The following is a 16,844-nucleotide window of genomic DNA, read 5'->3' on the forward strand; positions in this document are numbered from 1 at the left end:
CTGTTCATTGAAAAAAATGAAAATTAAAAAATATTGAAAAGAATATTGTAATAAGGTTTTATGCAAATGGCAATACATTCGATGCCAAAATTTCCGACTCAGGTAAAGTTATTTTTCTCTAAAATTTATTAATGAATTTTACCTCATTACTTGCAAACTCAGGCAAAATGTTTTCTTGTAAAAGTTAATAATTAATTTTTTATCTTCTTATCTCATGAAAATGTGTCACAAATACTATTTTTTGTTTCTTGACTTATTTTAACAAGAATTCGCCACATTTATATCTCAGAATCTTGTTGCGGATATTACTTCATTATCCTTAGCTTACTACAACATGAAAACATGTATTTGTAGACAGAAAGTATTTTAATTTTGTCCCTCTCAGATTGCTTTGCATATCAGCTAGATAGATATAAGGAATGACTGAACATGAATAGTATCATTTAAACTTTGAAGATGAGTGCATAAGTGTATTTACGGTTTCTTCTAACAAGAATGTAAATAAGAACTTAAAATCATTTTATTTTAAATTGTAGCTCTAGAGAAATTTCCAGCAACAGATTAGTCTTTACTTGTTTATTTTCACAAAACATTTAGGCTTTTTATTTGACAAGTATAGTGACGTTATTTTTAATCTGCTGAGTTGTATACTGGGAACTATTACGCTATACTAATTTTCAAACTCCCCAAGAATTGAATAGTTTAATGGATGTTGTTTGCTAATTTTGCATATTAATTTTGTAAGATAAATTATTATCATATTTATTCACTAACTACATAATAATGGAAAACTTTATTTAGTTCAAGTACATTTCTCAAAGAGGTTTAAACATTACTTTTAAAGAACAGGAAATATGTAAAAGAAGGAAAACATTTTAATACTAAATATACATTTTGTTTTTCTTCGTTCTATAATTTCTTTGAATAAATGAATTGTATCTTTGTAAAATATATGTTAGGTATATGTGTTGTTTAACAATTAAAAGTCAAGCTTCCGATAGTTGAGACAGTTTTTTATTTAAGGGAAAAGGTTAGTCTTGTTATGATTGGATAAATGGAATCGATTGTAATGTGTATGCAAATTCCTTTAGACTTCTAAACAGTTGCGTACTCTTAAGCAGAAAGCATACGTAAGTATGCCACTTGCGATATTTAAAGAGTACGTAATTTGGAAAGCATATAATATAAGACCAGGCAGAATAAACAAGAAAAAAACTACTGAAAAATTATATTTCTGATTTCTGTGGATTCAAATATGAAGTAATCCTTTAAAAGATGAGGTGGGATTTTCTTAGCGATTTCCAATTACTTCCATATATGCGTGTTATGAATACTTAATACTGATAGGCACATACTTAATATCTATGCAAGAAAGGTAAGAAACATAAATAAACATTTTTATAGCTAAAAGAATTTATATTTTGAAATCTACTGGAATAGGGTACTTTAGCACAATATGTCTTCAGGAATCATCAAAGCTGCCAAAAGTAATTTTTCTTAGGATAAGGAAACCCCTTAAATTTCACTACATCTTAACACTGTCTGTAGAGACATTCTTGGATTCCTTAAATTTTTATCATTTTCCTGGAGGATATGAATACTAGTTATTGAATTTCAGCAAATGATGGGGGACAGAAAAGAGTTTTATTATTCTCATTTAATGGGAAATCATTAAATACTTCTTCCTGAACGAAGATGTGAATGAAACATTGATGTAGAGAAAAAAAGGAAAAAGTATTAAAGAGAGTTGAATTCTAGCTACGAAAAAATATTTTAAATTAATGGAACTCTATTTTAAATAAAGGCGTTGAATAATAGAATTTTTATTCTCATGGGCTTTATTTCTATTGAAAAAATAGGATTTAACTACTGAAGCTTTTTTAAAAATTCTTCATTTCTTGGGATTTATGCAATTGTTGATGAGATTCTCTTTCATTTCACTAAAGTAACTTTAGGAAATTTTGATTAAAATTATAGATGGAAACATTTTGATTTAATATGATATTGTTGAGTTAAAAATAAATGCAAAAAATAAAACTAAGATATAAATAACGATTTGTGTCTTAAAACAGAATATCTGTCTGATGTGTTCAAGACATAATTTCAAAACACATCTTAGATTCAAAACTTTAAATGAATAGTTTTTGCTTTGCTTATTCTATTCTATTCTATTTGACATAGTGATATAAAAAAGGGAATAATACATCTTAGATCGATACGCGATTGTTATATAAAATGGATGACACTAATGTAGGCTATAAGTTTCTGGCTTCGTGTACTCAAACTCGGAAACTAAGAGACTTTTTTCAATTATGAAAGCTTGATACTCGCTATGCAAATCGTTGATTTCGAATTTGTTGTAGATATAACTGCTGATCTTATTGAAAGAGAATGGAGTTGCTCAAATATTTGAGTTCATACTTGGATTATAATTAAAAGGCATCACTGACGTTCTTCAGCATCTAATCTTTTAAACATCTAATTAATTACGCACGGTAAGTTAATGCATAGAATCATTAGGTTATTTCAATGCAAGAAGGTTAAAAATGTGCAGTGTTCTCACCTGGATTCTAACTCCTGACTGCCAGAATACGCGTCGAGCGGGCTTTCCATTACACTACGAAGGCATGCGAAAAAGAGAGAGAAAATACATTATATGCTCCCTCTTTTAAAGGGCGACTGGAGATTAAGGGGACCAACCGCCTAATTCTGGTGGTGACGGTCTACCTTCCAAAATCTTTTCAGTTCGGGCGCCATTTATAGTGTTGTTTAGAATTTTTTTCCATGCTAGGAAATCGAAGAAATCCGCAATGCCTTTGCCAGGATTCGAACTTCGGAAATTCCGAATGTGCATCGAGCATGCTTTCAGTTACATCATGTAGCATACGGAGAGGAGGGAGAAAATACCTTATAAAAGCTTTATAAGAACCCTCTCCCCATATTTAGTCTAGAATAATTAAAAAAGAATTTTAAAAGAGAAAACTTACTATAGATTGGCATAAATTAATTTTTGCGATAGAAAAGCAAAGAAAAGAGACGTCAAAAACTGTTGCGAGAAAACCCCCATCTAATTTGCTTTGCGAATTAATAGTACTGCTGCATGTGATTTGAGGTTTTGTTGATAACGACAAAAATTGCAACTGCTTTACAATTGCGATTTGTTTTCAGATGTGAAATCCACGGACGATATACCAAGAACGATATGCATGTCTTATACTCTATTTCATGATCTGACAAAGTTAAAATTGTGTTCACAAATTCATCGAAATCGTCGACGTAGGTTTTCAGTAGCATGTGTGATAAGAATCTAATTAACACTTTTATGCAAAATGTATATATATATATATATACTCAAGCAGTAGTAATTAGAGCAAAGATAGTGGAAAACTAGCTAACAGGAAGAATAAAAACCAAAGCTGAAATTTCTTCTTTAATTCAAATCAATTTAATAGTTATCTCTTGATTATTTAATTGCGAAGACTTTAATAATTGCGTTCAGTGCTATAATATTCGTTAGACGAGTAAGAAAGAAATTTAATATTTAGAGTATTATAAGTTTCGGGGGATTATTTTTTTACTTCTGTAGAATACTAAAGATAAAAGTTAAAAAATATTTTATTATGATGGTGTATAAAATTTCTCCGAGAGAACACAAAGACGTAATAGTTGTTAAAATTGCATAAAGTAGCAAAAGTACAAAATTCAATTCTGAAGTATTTTCCCTTGCGTCTTTGTGAAGTTTAGCTTAGTAAGCCACTATGGGAAACAGAAAATAAGTTACACGTTTTGTGCGTATAATAATAGTAGTGCACATCAGTTTTACAAAGCCATAGGAGTGATTCAAGTGATTTTCGAGTACTGTCATGTAAATTCCTATTTTATGTACTTAACAGAACACGAATTCTACTGCGTAAAAAAATTCGAGTTGGAGTATTCCATGGGATTCCTTATTATTACCATATAAATTCACATTATGTTTACATATACATTAATATATATTTATCTAATATTTGTGCTTTAAGAAATGGATGTAAAAATTAAACCTTATTTTATTTAGACCAGATGTGTTGAAAATGTCCTAAGATAATTAGATAAATTGAAATAAAAAAGAAGTTGCATTCGGTTTGCAGTTTTTAAGAATTTTTGAATATGAACCATGAACAAAATGAAAGTATGAATGCCTTCACGTGACTTTATGTTTTGAGTTTGAAGAATTTATGAACGTAAAAGTTTCTACCTTTTGCGGTATTTCTCATGAAATTTTAAATCTCTTTGCTGTGTCAAGAATTTCTTCTGCTGTAAAAAATCACAATCAGTTTGTTTTTCAGCAGAGTGGAATGAAGTTGCTACAATTTTCTTAACCTTTCAACCCCTTTTGATTAACTTAAACGTATATACTGAAAGCTTCGAAATAAAATACTTTTTAAGTTCTAAAATATAAGGACCCGAGTACTTTGGAGTAAAACAAAGCAGTGGTAGTGTTTTAGTTCTTTATTACTTTTTTGAATATTCAGAGAGTGATAGAAATGATAAAAAAGTCTTTAAGGAATGAAAGTCTTTAAAGATATAATTTGAAAAAATATTATGCTTACTGGAATGTTCATTTTTACGTTTTGTCACGTACTTGAAGGTTTTTTTGCAATACAAAAATAAAGGAAATGAAAAATTGTTTATCTTAATTTATCATAAAAATGTGAATATGTAGCCTCGGAAACAGGATTTCTTTATTTTTGTGAAACTGATCTCTTTCGACATAGCCAATACAATGATAAATGTGTTAAGTTTTGCTGATTAAATTTTTAACATTTTTTCTAGAATAAAATTCAGTTTGACATTAACCGCTATAAATTTTAAATAAATTTAACCAGTTATCTTTTTCAAACTAATATTACGAATATAACATAATAAAATAAATTGTAATTTAGAGTAGAACATTTCACAAATTAGCAGGGAAATAGCCTTTGCTGAATATATAAGCAAAATTTATATAGCCTGAAAGAAAGACTAACGCATTTCTTGAGTGAAAAAATGATCAGAAATGCTTATTGAACGTATTATTTAATGAAATATCTAAATAAAGGCAATTAAGAGATTTGTAATGAAATACCGTTATATCACAAACGCAAATTAGAATTGTAATATTCCAATAAAAGTTTAATAATGCTTGCTGAATGCAGAATTAATGAGAAGATTAACAAAAGGAAGAATTAATTTAAGTAAAGACTCACACAGAATGATATTCTCGTTGACGTTTGAAAGAGAGATATTTTGATAAACGTAATTAATCAGCCTTATTTCTAAAATATCCGTTGTTAATTAAGGCACAGTTATTAATGCGTTATTCTAATCACATAAGAAATAAAATTAAAAAATAGAATACTATTAACGTAGAATATTTTGGTTTAAAATATAAATGGAAGTTAAATGAAATAAATTCAATCCTTGTTTCTAAGTTTGTGAATTAAAAATTTGCAGTTTTTAGAGATTTTGCTTTTATTAAAAATCTAATTAAATATTTTTTACAGGTAACTTATATCATAACTTATTCTTAAATCTCTCAGAATACCCTTGTATTACATTCATTCCGTAATAAATGTATTGTACAAAGGGAAGCATTGAAGTTTAAAATATAACATTAGCCATAATGAGCCATAAATTATATAAAAACTTCTATGCATTTTGAGGAAACCGTAAATGCAGAGTTCTTGTATAAAACGTCCTTTTAAGTAAGTTTGTATTTTGTATAATTTCAAATACACTGAACGTGTTATCGAGTTTTGATATTTATATATGAATACATTTGTTAGAATAGTATAAAAATTATATATATAAAATCATTCGGTGATTAAATGTTTTTATTTCGGTAAAGTAGGATAAGCTTTTATGACATCTAGTTAGAATGTCTATCGGTACGGAAAAGGAATGATTGCCGGATATTATAATTCTTTTTACAATAAGTGACTTTGGTAGAATGGAATGCATAGTTTTGCTATTTTCTCCGGAAAGACAAAACAATGACATAGTCTTCCTAATTAGGGCAATTCTCCAGAATTAATTAATGTTTGTTCATTATCTTTGAACAGTTAATATTTAGCTGTTCTTGAATTTGTCTCTTCAGTCAATGAGCGAAACCAATGAAGATTTCTAATTTCATCCAAGTTTGGATCTCAAGAGGCAAGGTTTCGTGGACGTTTCCGTATTTTTATAAGAGAGCATGAGCATGAGTCATTTACCTACAGTTACTCATATAAATTTGATAGGCGTTACGTGCTTTATGACAACACTATCGTTTTAATAAAGGACTACAAAGAAAACTGTTATAGAAATTTTATTTGACATTGAAAAAAAAAATTTTTTTTTACTAAAAACGAGAATTGTTTATTTACTTTTTCTTTAGTTTCTTATTCTCTAATTAGGAGTTCAGTTTGGTGTTCATACAGCACAGGATACAGAATTTTCTAAAGCTTGCTTTTTAAAGAAAAAGGCAAAATGTGGTTCTCGAGAACAGACTACTCTATTTTCACAAAATTAATTTCTCATCTATAATGCCTAGAATCTGGATAATAATCTGTTGCTAGATAATAAATAGTAAATAAATCGAAACATTATCAAAACTAAAACATAGTTAATTAAATTGGATCAAAATCATCATGTAAGGTTCCTATTTCCTAACAACTGCAGAAAAATAAAAAATCTGATGTAGACACCACATGACTTCCTTGTACGGTCTATTAAATTATATGCATTTTTTGCTGCATTTGATTAAAAATTATTTCCTTGAATTATTCACACTTAATAAACTAATCCGTCAAGGCAAGTTGAAAATGACATCAAAAAGTGAAATTTTGAAATTAAATATCCCGGTCAATTTTTCACCTGAGGGAGGCAAACTTCTAGTATTTTTTTTTTTTTTTATAACAAATATAAAACTCTCCCAAATACGCACACGCAGAGAAACGGAAGACAGAATTAAAAGTTAGATTTCGCTATTTTTTGAAAATGAATTTTCTTTTTTAAATTTGACATTGCCAAAACATTTATACTTTCGTCATTTAAAACACTTCTGTAATTAGTGATTCTCGTATATGTCTACCACCAAAGACTGCGAAAGTAAAGGCCAGGAAAGGACTTTTAAGCCGGATAAGGGGGTATGAAGATGTAAAATATAAAAAATACGATGGCTTTACGCTACGCGAACAGGTAACCTCTGTTATGTAGAGAAATTATCTGATAGCGTTGTAAAAACTATGTGAATGATTTTATGATTTATGGAAATTTAAATTTTATTTAGATTCTGAATTATTTAATTTAAGGCTTTAATTTTGGGGAGAAACAGATGCTTCGGGAAATATTATTTAGTATAAATGAATATTATTTATTTTCTTTTATTTGCAAATCTTGTACAAACTTTTATTTATTGTGAAAGAAGCAGGGAAAGGGAGGCAATTTTCGCCAAGTCATGATTTCGCGCGCTTTAGAATGTTCGAGAAAGAATTTTCATTGTTAGTTGACCTTAAGAGAGGAAAGTACGTGACGGAAAGGTCAAAGGTTGCTACTTGTCTTTCAATGTAAGTCATTCAGGTTTTGGCGATTGAGGGTCCGGTTGTTGGCTAAGTGAAGAAGGGCGCGCATGCGCGATCACCCTTATTTCCGCATTCTGGAGTTGAAAACGAAGATTTTGCCATAATTAAGGGGGCGATAAGTGAAGCCATAGTGGGAGCCCGTTTGGTGAAGGACAAGAAGGAAATTTGAGTTGGACACACTCACTTTTGGCTGACTCTCGGACTGACTCGCTGATTTTTGGGCTTGCTGGACAAAATGTAAGTGACTCCGAGAGGTGTTTTCCGGCGGGGAGCGGCAAATATGCTCCCCGGCCGCGTTTTGGTTAAGAGGCGAGACTCTCTTACACACTTACTCTGGACACTCTTACTTTTGGACTCGCGCACTTACTGGTTGGCTGGACTTGTGGATGTTACTCTGGAACTTACTTGGGACGTTACCCGTGAAGCTTGCTCTTGGGATGAGTAAGAACAGGCGAGCCGTAATTTCCTAGCAACAACGTTTCTGACCGGCGAAATTTGAACGAGTTACCTGCGTGTTGACATAGGACTTTCAGGACCAAGCGGATAGCCGTCCTGGGCAGCAGTGCTCCTGTTTCTGTTCTACAGTAGTGAAGTGGGTCTACATTTTTAGAACCAGTGTCAAGATGAGCCCGGCCGACATCAACGCGGGATAAGATAAGAGTCCTCCGCTTCAAGATGTCCCTTCAAGATAAGTTTTATTTTTTTTTGGTGTGTTTGAACTTTAGGCAAGCTTTTCAAAAACGTCCTTAGCAGAAAAAAAAACAACGTCAAATCTAAAATTTAACTCTCCGGCCTTAAATTGTTTCCCTTTCCTTTCTTTTAAATCACCAGACAAACCTTAAGTTTTTTTATGAATTTAAATGAACAGACTCTCAGATGAGGTTAAGATTTTTCTTATTGTGTTGTAATTGAATAAACTGATATTTAATCTGGAACCTCTTACAGTATGTTTTCTTTATATATTTAATATGAAATTTTCCTTTATATCTTGTATATGTTTTATGTTTTCGATCCTCTCACGGCGCGGTCCCGGAATGCATTTTTTTCACAACGCAAAAATGCTGTACACGTTTCACTATACGATTACTGCCTTTTACGGCAAGTAGTTTCATATTTAACATTTAACAATATAGGAATTTAAGATATAACATTGGTGCCGTGACTTTTGGACTCGCGCACTTACTGGTTGGCTGGACTTGTGGATGTTACTCTGGAACTTACTTGGGACGTTACCCGTGAAGCTTGCTCTTGGGATGAGTAAGAACAGGCGAGCCGTAATTTCCTAGCAACAACGTTTCTGACCGGCGAAATTTGAACGAGTTACCTGCGTGTTGACATAGGACTTTCAGGACCAAGCGGATAGCCGTCCTGGGCAGCAGTGCTCCTGTTTCTGTTCTACAGTAGTGAAGTGGGTCTACATTTTTAGAACCAGTGTCAAGATGAGCCCGGCCGACATCAACGCGGGATAAGATAAGAGTCCTCCGCTTCAAGATGTCCCTTCAAGATAAGTTTTATTTTTTTTGGTGTGTTTGAACTTTAGGCAAGCTTTTCAAAAACGTCCTTAGCAGAAAAAAAAACAACGTCAAATCTAAAATTTAACTCTCAGGCCTTAAATTGTTTCCCTTTCCTTTCTTTTAAATCACCAGACAAACCTTAAGTTTTTTTATGAATTTAAATGAACAGACTCTCAGATGAGGTTAAGATTTTTCTTATTGTGTTGTAATTGAATAAACTGATATTTAATCTGGAACGTCTTACAGTATGTTTTCTTTATATATTTAATATGAACTTTTCCTTTATATCTTGTATATGTTTTATGTTTTCGATCCTCTCACGGCGCGGTCCCGGAATGCATTTTTTTCACAACGCAAAAATGCTGTACACGTTTCACTATACGATTACTGCCTTTTACGGCAAGTAGTTTCATATTTAACATTTAACAATATAGGAATTTAAGATATAACACCTCTAATTAACTTTCCGTAATTTCAGGAAATTCCCCCTAGACCAGTACTTTCGAGAACATTCGGGCAAATTACGTAACCACTGCTATAAATGAAAAGTGTGCGCCATTTTTCGTCAGATTGCTTTTCTCCATCTGCCGCTGTAACATCTTTTTGTTTAGTATGACGCAATAAATTTGATGTTAATCGTATTCAGTCTAAATTACTATCGCATATGTGATTTGCCATATGGAGCTCAAAAGTTAAATTCTTCTGTGTCGTCATTGGATTACACTCAGCCACAATAATGTCCTGATTCGAATGCCCATTTTCGTCATTTATCTGCCCGACTGCCAAAATATTACATTTATATATATATGTTTGTTACTGTATATTGCAATACAAAATGAAGGTGCACAACTAGATGCTTAAGCAGTTCCATATACAAAATTTAAACATTACACGGCTAATTATTTTAGAGTTATGCAAGACACATACGTACATAGCTACAGAAATCAAGGAAAAAATTCGTTTTGAATTTATTTTACAATCCGACCAAATTTTCATTTTTTCCGTTGAAAAAGTGCTATTTAAGAGTACCATTGACTTAATATTAACGGTAAACGTTTAGAAGAGGAAACAAATCTTAAAGAATAAGAAAAAGTTTGGAGTTTCTTTTGAATTATGAATTTACTTAACCGTATTTTATAGCCTTGGTTGCTGTTTCGAATATTTAGATATTGGAACCATTTTGCAGTTTTGTTGTCATCTACTCATTTAGAAAACAATTTTAGAATTAAAATACAGAATAATTTATTTTAATTATAAACAACTGTTTTTTGTGTAGATTGTAGGCTAAAGATAGCCAGTAAATGCAGGCTGAAAACAACAAGACAACCATCTTTATGGAGGCATTTATCGATTATTCTGTACACGTCACAATGTAATGATAACGACATTCACACTACATCGATAGTATATTAATAACCGCGTTAATCGATCACAATCAACAAATATCAATACTACATTCAGTGGTTCCAGTAACAGCTGAAAATCTTCAAACTTGAAGCCAATAAGTCCTGCATGTCCTCGGTTTCGGCTTCCTACTGCGAAACCGGTTGCCTGTGAAAATGCTTTCAGATATACTATTTTACAGACGAATGCAAAATCTTTCTATGATTCCTTAAAAAGTCTCATCACTAAGATTTTTAAAGATTAAAGATTTTTCACTCAAAGGCAGGCTTTTCTTTGATTTATTTTCCCATTTATTTGCTTTCGGTATGCAACTGTGGACTAAAACAACTGGTATTATTTTCGCAAGTGCATTTTACTATAAATATCAAATTTCGTTGTGAATTTTAACTTCTTTGATCTGAACAATTTTCTATTTCACGGAATTAAGCGTAAGTGATTAAGAATACTGCTAGCGGGTACCTTATCACTATTGACAATCAAATAATTACAATATTGCTCAACAGAAAAACAGATCAGTTTCATATATTAAACTACGATTAGTTTATCACGTAACGAAATAAAAATAACATTGCTCTTGGGAGTACAGTAACCTTCTCAGCTTTTTTGGAAATCGGCATAAATGAATCTGCTGTAAATATAACAGCATCTAAATAACTTATTGGACAAAAACATTATGCAAAATAGAATTAGGGACTTAATGATATATTATTTATTTAATGATATATTCAAGCAAGATACCATAAAATCAACTGTATCTGATACATCTAATCACAATCAAGCAATTACCTTCATAATTAAAATAAAATGAGTTAGAAAAAATTTACTTTCAAAAAAATTTTAAAGTAAAAAGAATTTTGTAATTTTAAGAACGTAAAGTTTTAAGAACGTAATATAAAATTTTAAGAACAAATTTTAAAAGAATGAATGAGTCAAATTCTTGTTAAATATGATCTAGCAACATTTTAAATAAATTAAAGACTTATAATTAATTATTTAACTATCTAAGTGTTTCTTTTATAATTTTGTGAAATTTTAATTTTTGTGTTACTTTTTGGCAAAATAAAATTAGCAATAATATTTAAATACAGAATTCCTTTTTTTAGTTGCATTTATGATGAGAATAATAGATTAAATTAAAAAAACTTACTTTAAAATTCGCAAAAGAAGTTAGGGTATTGTTTGAGAAGTTTATATCCAAATTTATTTATATGTGATAGGTTATATCTTTGAAGATCTTTAAAAGCAATTTTTTCCTTTATATATATATATATATATATATATAATTAAAGTAAAAAGAACAAACGAAAATATATATATATTTGGCTTAGTTTGATGACCCAATTATTCCAGCTAAATTAAGAAATTAATTTAAAATTTAATCAAGAAGAAACACCTGAAAGTTAGAAATGGTACATCTTTCTAGCTGGACAATGTCTAGCCCCATGGTCTAGCCAGCGGCTTCAGTTAACGATCACCGCGGACCACCCATAGATATATTTGCTAGTTAAAGCAATAAAGGTAAACATACATTATAGGCATACAATTCGTTTCTTGGGGCATGGACCTTATAAGAAATAGACCAATCCAAACGGGTTTTCTCCCTCGTCTGAAGCGTTCCCGCCTGTCACCTTGATCAAATCCGGAGGAGTAGGGACGATTTGCAGAAATTTAACATTGGTTGCCTATTGCAGGGAGTATAATTGTCAAGAAAATGCTGGTTGTAGCGCCCTATTTCACAAATCAAAATTTCTGCATATTTTTATTTTTGAAAGTGAGATTGATTTTTAAAATTTAGCATATTTATCAAGCATAATTAGCGTTTCAAATAATTATAAAGCTATTGCATGGCTGGATATCTTTTTATCTTTTCCTATGCTGTAAGGAAATTTGTAAGTACTTCTTTTAGAAAATAATATTTTAAATCTGAACTAATAGAAAATTTCAAACAAGCAATTTTCTCTTGCAATTTTTATGCTTTTTATTGGTGTAAATAAGTAAAAAATACTAAAATATTTAAAAACGAATTTTCGAAAGTTTTGTTTAAAATTCTAAATTGTGCTGCTTTTTTAAAAATTATACATGAGTAATATAGCATAATTTCTATAAAGGAATTTTATTTCAATTATATTTCATAATAAATCATAGTGATAAACACTTTGACTCCTTAAAAATTGTTATACATTTAATTCTAATATTAAAATTGTATTTAACCGTAATAATTAATTTTTCTTGTATTTTATAGTGATTATTTTTTAAATTTATTTTTAGTTCTGCATAGGATTTTTTTTATTTACTGTTAATTTAATTTATTAGCTCGAAGCGGCGTTTTGCGCTGTTTCACTATAAATGCCTGTGTCTCCTTGCAAATTGTTGTTACCAAATATTATCGCCCTGTATTATATTTAAAGAAATTAAATAATGAAGAATTTGCATGAATACATGTATGTTTCTCACATTGTGACAAAAATGACGGTATCTAGAGCCATCAAATTTTGAATATTGTAATCCTCCACCCGAACATTTGCATTTGGACGGCCGAATTTCGAATTTGTTTTAATCTATTTCATATTTTGTAAAACTTTAATGAATTTTTGATTAACAAACTCAAAGCGAGCAATGGTAACACTGTACGGAAGCGAGCAATGGTAAAGTTCAAAGCGAGCAATGGTAACACTGTACGGAAAATAACAATTTTATCTTCAGTGCGGAAATTCTAAAGATATTCTGTTTTCAATTGTATGCGGTTTACAGGCGAAGAACATGATATTCAATAAATATAGGTAACGCATAAAACGTTAAAAAAAGGTTCCTTTTGGGCGCAATATAAAATCTGAGTGCTTCTAGATTTTATTTTATCTTTTTTTCCCCTTCATTACACTCAAAAAATTTAACGCTCGGAATTTTGTAAATTACTAAAATAAATAATCCACTTTAATGTTAATAATTTAATGATGATATAATCAAATAAATAATCGTTTTATAATGTTATTATGGTTTTGAAAATCACTGCCTGAAAATGTTCATTAAATTAAAACAAATTATCAGATCTTGTTTAATTTTACTTTATTTATTTCAAAGCAGCACGTACTATCTATCTTATTTATTTTTAAATTTTTTTACGCAAAATTAAGTTCATAAATTTTGTGCTTAGAATTTTTACCGTTTTACCAAAGTAAAGATGTTTGTATAAGAATTACGCGTGAGAAAAATGCGCGAAATGCAGTAAAAAGTGCTTTAATGATATATATTAAATCCTATTTGAAAATATCTGTGACTTGCATAATCTCATCACTATACAACGTATCGCATTTAATAATTAAAAACAGTTATGTGATACAAACGCCATAGGTTTCAATGTTAAAGTAAACGAGATCGTCCCTACTCTTTCTTGCAGACATGTCGGTGAAGCGCACGCCGCCCACTGGGTTAGTCTATGTCTTATAAGGTCCATGTTTTTATGGTAGTCTTCATCATAATGGGGCGGACCTACGGAGATGGTGCGGTGGGACTATACGAGCAGTGCTGAAATTCTAGTGTCCCGCCCACTTGCACCTGTACTTGTGTATCACCATTTTTACACTTTGCAAATTCTAATTTGGGGGTATATAAAAATGTTCTTGAAGCTATCTTTACTCTAAAGCAGTGGCGACTCGTAATAAGCACTGTGGAACTGCAGCACCACCTATTTCCACTTATTATTATTTTTAATATTTAATATAGTGTGCCTTTTAGTCTTTAATTCTTTCTTTATACTTTTACAATACATAATCCTTAAGCTTAAGCTATCCCCTACTTTGTGAAAACGGTACGAAATTCTTTGTTTGGAACTGCGCGTTTCACAGTTCCAGCGACTTGGTGTTTGGCTATTCTGCGCATGCGCACACATAAAAGCAGCACGCGAGAGAAGTGCACTGTCCCGGGTAGAGAGAAGATCACTGTCGCTCGTACAGTGCCGAAATTCTGGCATGTTGTTGGAAACGTGATTTCTTTTTACTCCGCGCGTGTGGTATTCCTTCACAAGATGGAACTTCACCATACGAACCATAAACAGAGTTGATGAAAATTTTCAACCTTTAAAAAATTGCCTTACTGAAATTCAGTCAACGTCAAATGCAGATCAAACTATTGCGAAAGCAACAGGAATTTTAAAATATCTAAATGATGATAATTTCAAGTTTTGCTTAGAGCTTTTTTATCAGATGCCTCATGTTCAAATAATATACAACTAAATGCAATCAAGAGAAATTAGTGTGTTTAAAGTTAAGGAATATGTAACATATTTCAAACTGTTATTTTAGAATTAAGAAACTCAAAATACTGTGAGAAATTTTCAAAGACACTGATGGCAGAAGCTAAAGAATTATGTGACTTTATACTATGTATTGATATAATGCACAGATATTCTACCACTAAACACTTAGCAGTTGTTAAACAAGAAATGCTTTGCTAGTTTTAGGAATGAACATTTTACAGAAAAAACAGTACAGACCGCTGGAGCATATCCAATGATTGACAAAGAAAAGCTTGAAACCAAAGTAAAAGTATTCTATTGTGGGTCTGATATCCATGAATACTTCAAATTAATTGAACTACTGAAATTTATCTTCGAAAATAATCTAGATATATTCTTAGTGAAATTACGAAACAGATAAAAATTCTCTTGAGAGTTCCCATGACTACATCAGAGGCAGAACGCTGCTTTTCAACATTGAAAATAATGAAAAATTTTCTAAGAAGCACTAGGAATTCGGAAAGACTAAATGCGCTTGCATTGCTTTCAATAAAGAAAAATTTCCTCAGTTGTCATCCAGAGATCAAGGAGAAAATTATTGATCTTTTCGCGCAAATTAAAACAAGAAGAATGGATTTCATTTTTAAATGAATAGACAGAGATTGAACTGTAACAATTTTGGTTAAAGTAATTAGGAAATGTTTAATTTTTTTCTTGTAAGATTTCATGAAGTTTCAAAATAAATTTTCTTTTTATACATGTTTGTTTCCTTTTTGACAATTGTGCCCACTAGCGGCCGAACGGTAAAGACGCTGAATACTGGTAGTTCGGTCCGAGGTTCGAATCCCGCAAACGGGTTGGCTGCATGGGCGTTTTCGTGGTTTTCCCCATGTGTAACGCGTATACGAGCCAGTTTTCCTTAGAAAGTCCTGCACGAAGGCATCCCTCCCTTTAGGCAGATAGCCCTCGTGTGCTTTAACATTAATTAAATAATCCAATCCTTTTAGACAATTTTTAAAGGTTACATTTTTTTGGAACAGCCCCTCCCCCACTAATTTTAGCCACGAGCCACCACTGCTCTAAAGCCCACTTCATCGAGAGCCTGTATTGTCAATGCTGAGAATACAGCGAACAAAACAAGCCTAGACAAAAATAAGCGTTTTGAATATAATCTGAGCACTGTTTCGTAAATTGAGAAAATCGCTTAATAAGTAAAACTTGGGAAACTTTATATTCGCTTTTAATTCTGCTTGACACTTTATCCCTGTAAATTTAAGAACTAAAACAATTAGAAATTATTTTGGTCATTTCTAATGTTTCTGTATTATATGTAAAAAATGAAATGATTATCTTAAATTAGTTCAAGTAAATAATTTATATCATATTTATAAAAATGAAATGCTTATCTTAAATTAGTTCAGGTAAATAATTTATATCATATTTATTTACTTTGGGAGAATGCTTTTTTAATGAATGGTTGGTTCTATGAAACAAATTTCACCTTATTTAAGTATAGACTTAAACTACTTAAAACTTTTCACTTTTAATATGTTTTGAGGGGAAGATGAAGCAGGTATATCGAATAAGTAAATTAGTAATGTAGACACGTAAATTAGCAAACTGCAATGAAATTTGGAGCATTATATATTACTGTACTTATGCAATCAGAAAATAGTACGTTGATTTCTGTATCCATAACAATAATTTTATTTTATTTTCTAGTCTGAATTCTAATTCTTACTCAACATTGTCCTCACGATTAATTCTTGAATTATTTCGGATTACTACGATTAATTCTTGAATTATTTTATCATCATCAAATGGAATTAGCTTTTTTGTATTAACACATTGTTACATTTTCAGCTTGTGTTATTTTTACATGGTTTTTTACATAGTTACAGGGTTTGTGAAGCATTCACATGTTAACCGCTGTGGAAATATAGTTAAAGCATTCTAAATATATCATGTTAGAACGTGAGATATTGAATTGCGCTAACTGCTTTTACAAATACAGTCCGTTTAATAATCTAATTTTATCTTCCTTTTTTTAACCAGAAATACTAATTGCATGATCGAGGAGAAAAGACTTCACAATCACATATTCTATAAAAT

At 30.9% G+C, this 16,844-nt stretch overlaps 1 protein-coding gene across 1 annotated transcript in view; it reads left to right on the forward strand.

The window, feature by feature from the left end:
• The window catches only part of LOC118182922 (frequenin-2-like), a 534,041-nt gene that overhangs the window by 16,799 nt on the left and 500,398 nt on the right, over positions 1-16,844 (forward strand). The gene's annotated exons all lie outside the window — the stretch shown is intronic.

This window comes from Stegodyphus dumicola, chromosome 1, assembly GCF_044657685.1.
Source record: "Stegodyphus dumicola isolate Sdum_Otavi_A_Nest chromosome 1, ASM4465768v1".
Lineage (NCBI taxonomy): Eukaryota > Metazoa > Arthropoda > Arachnida > Araneae > Eresidae > Stegodyphus > Stegodyphus dumicola.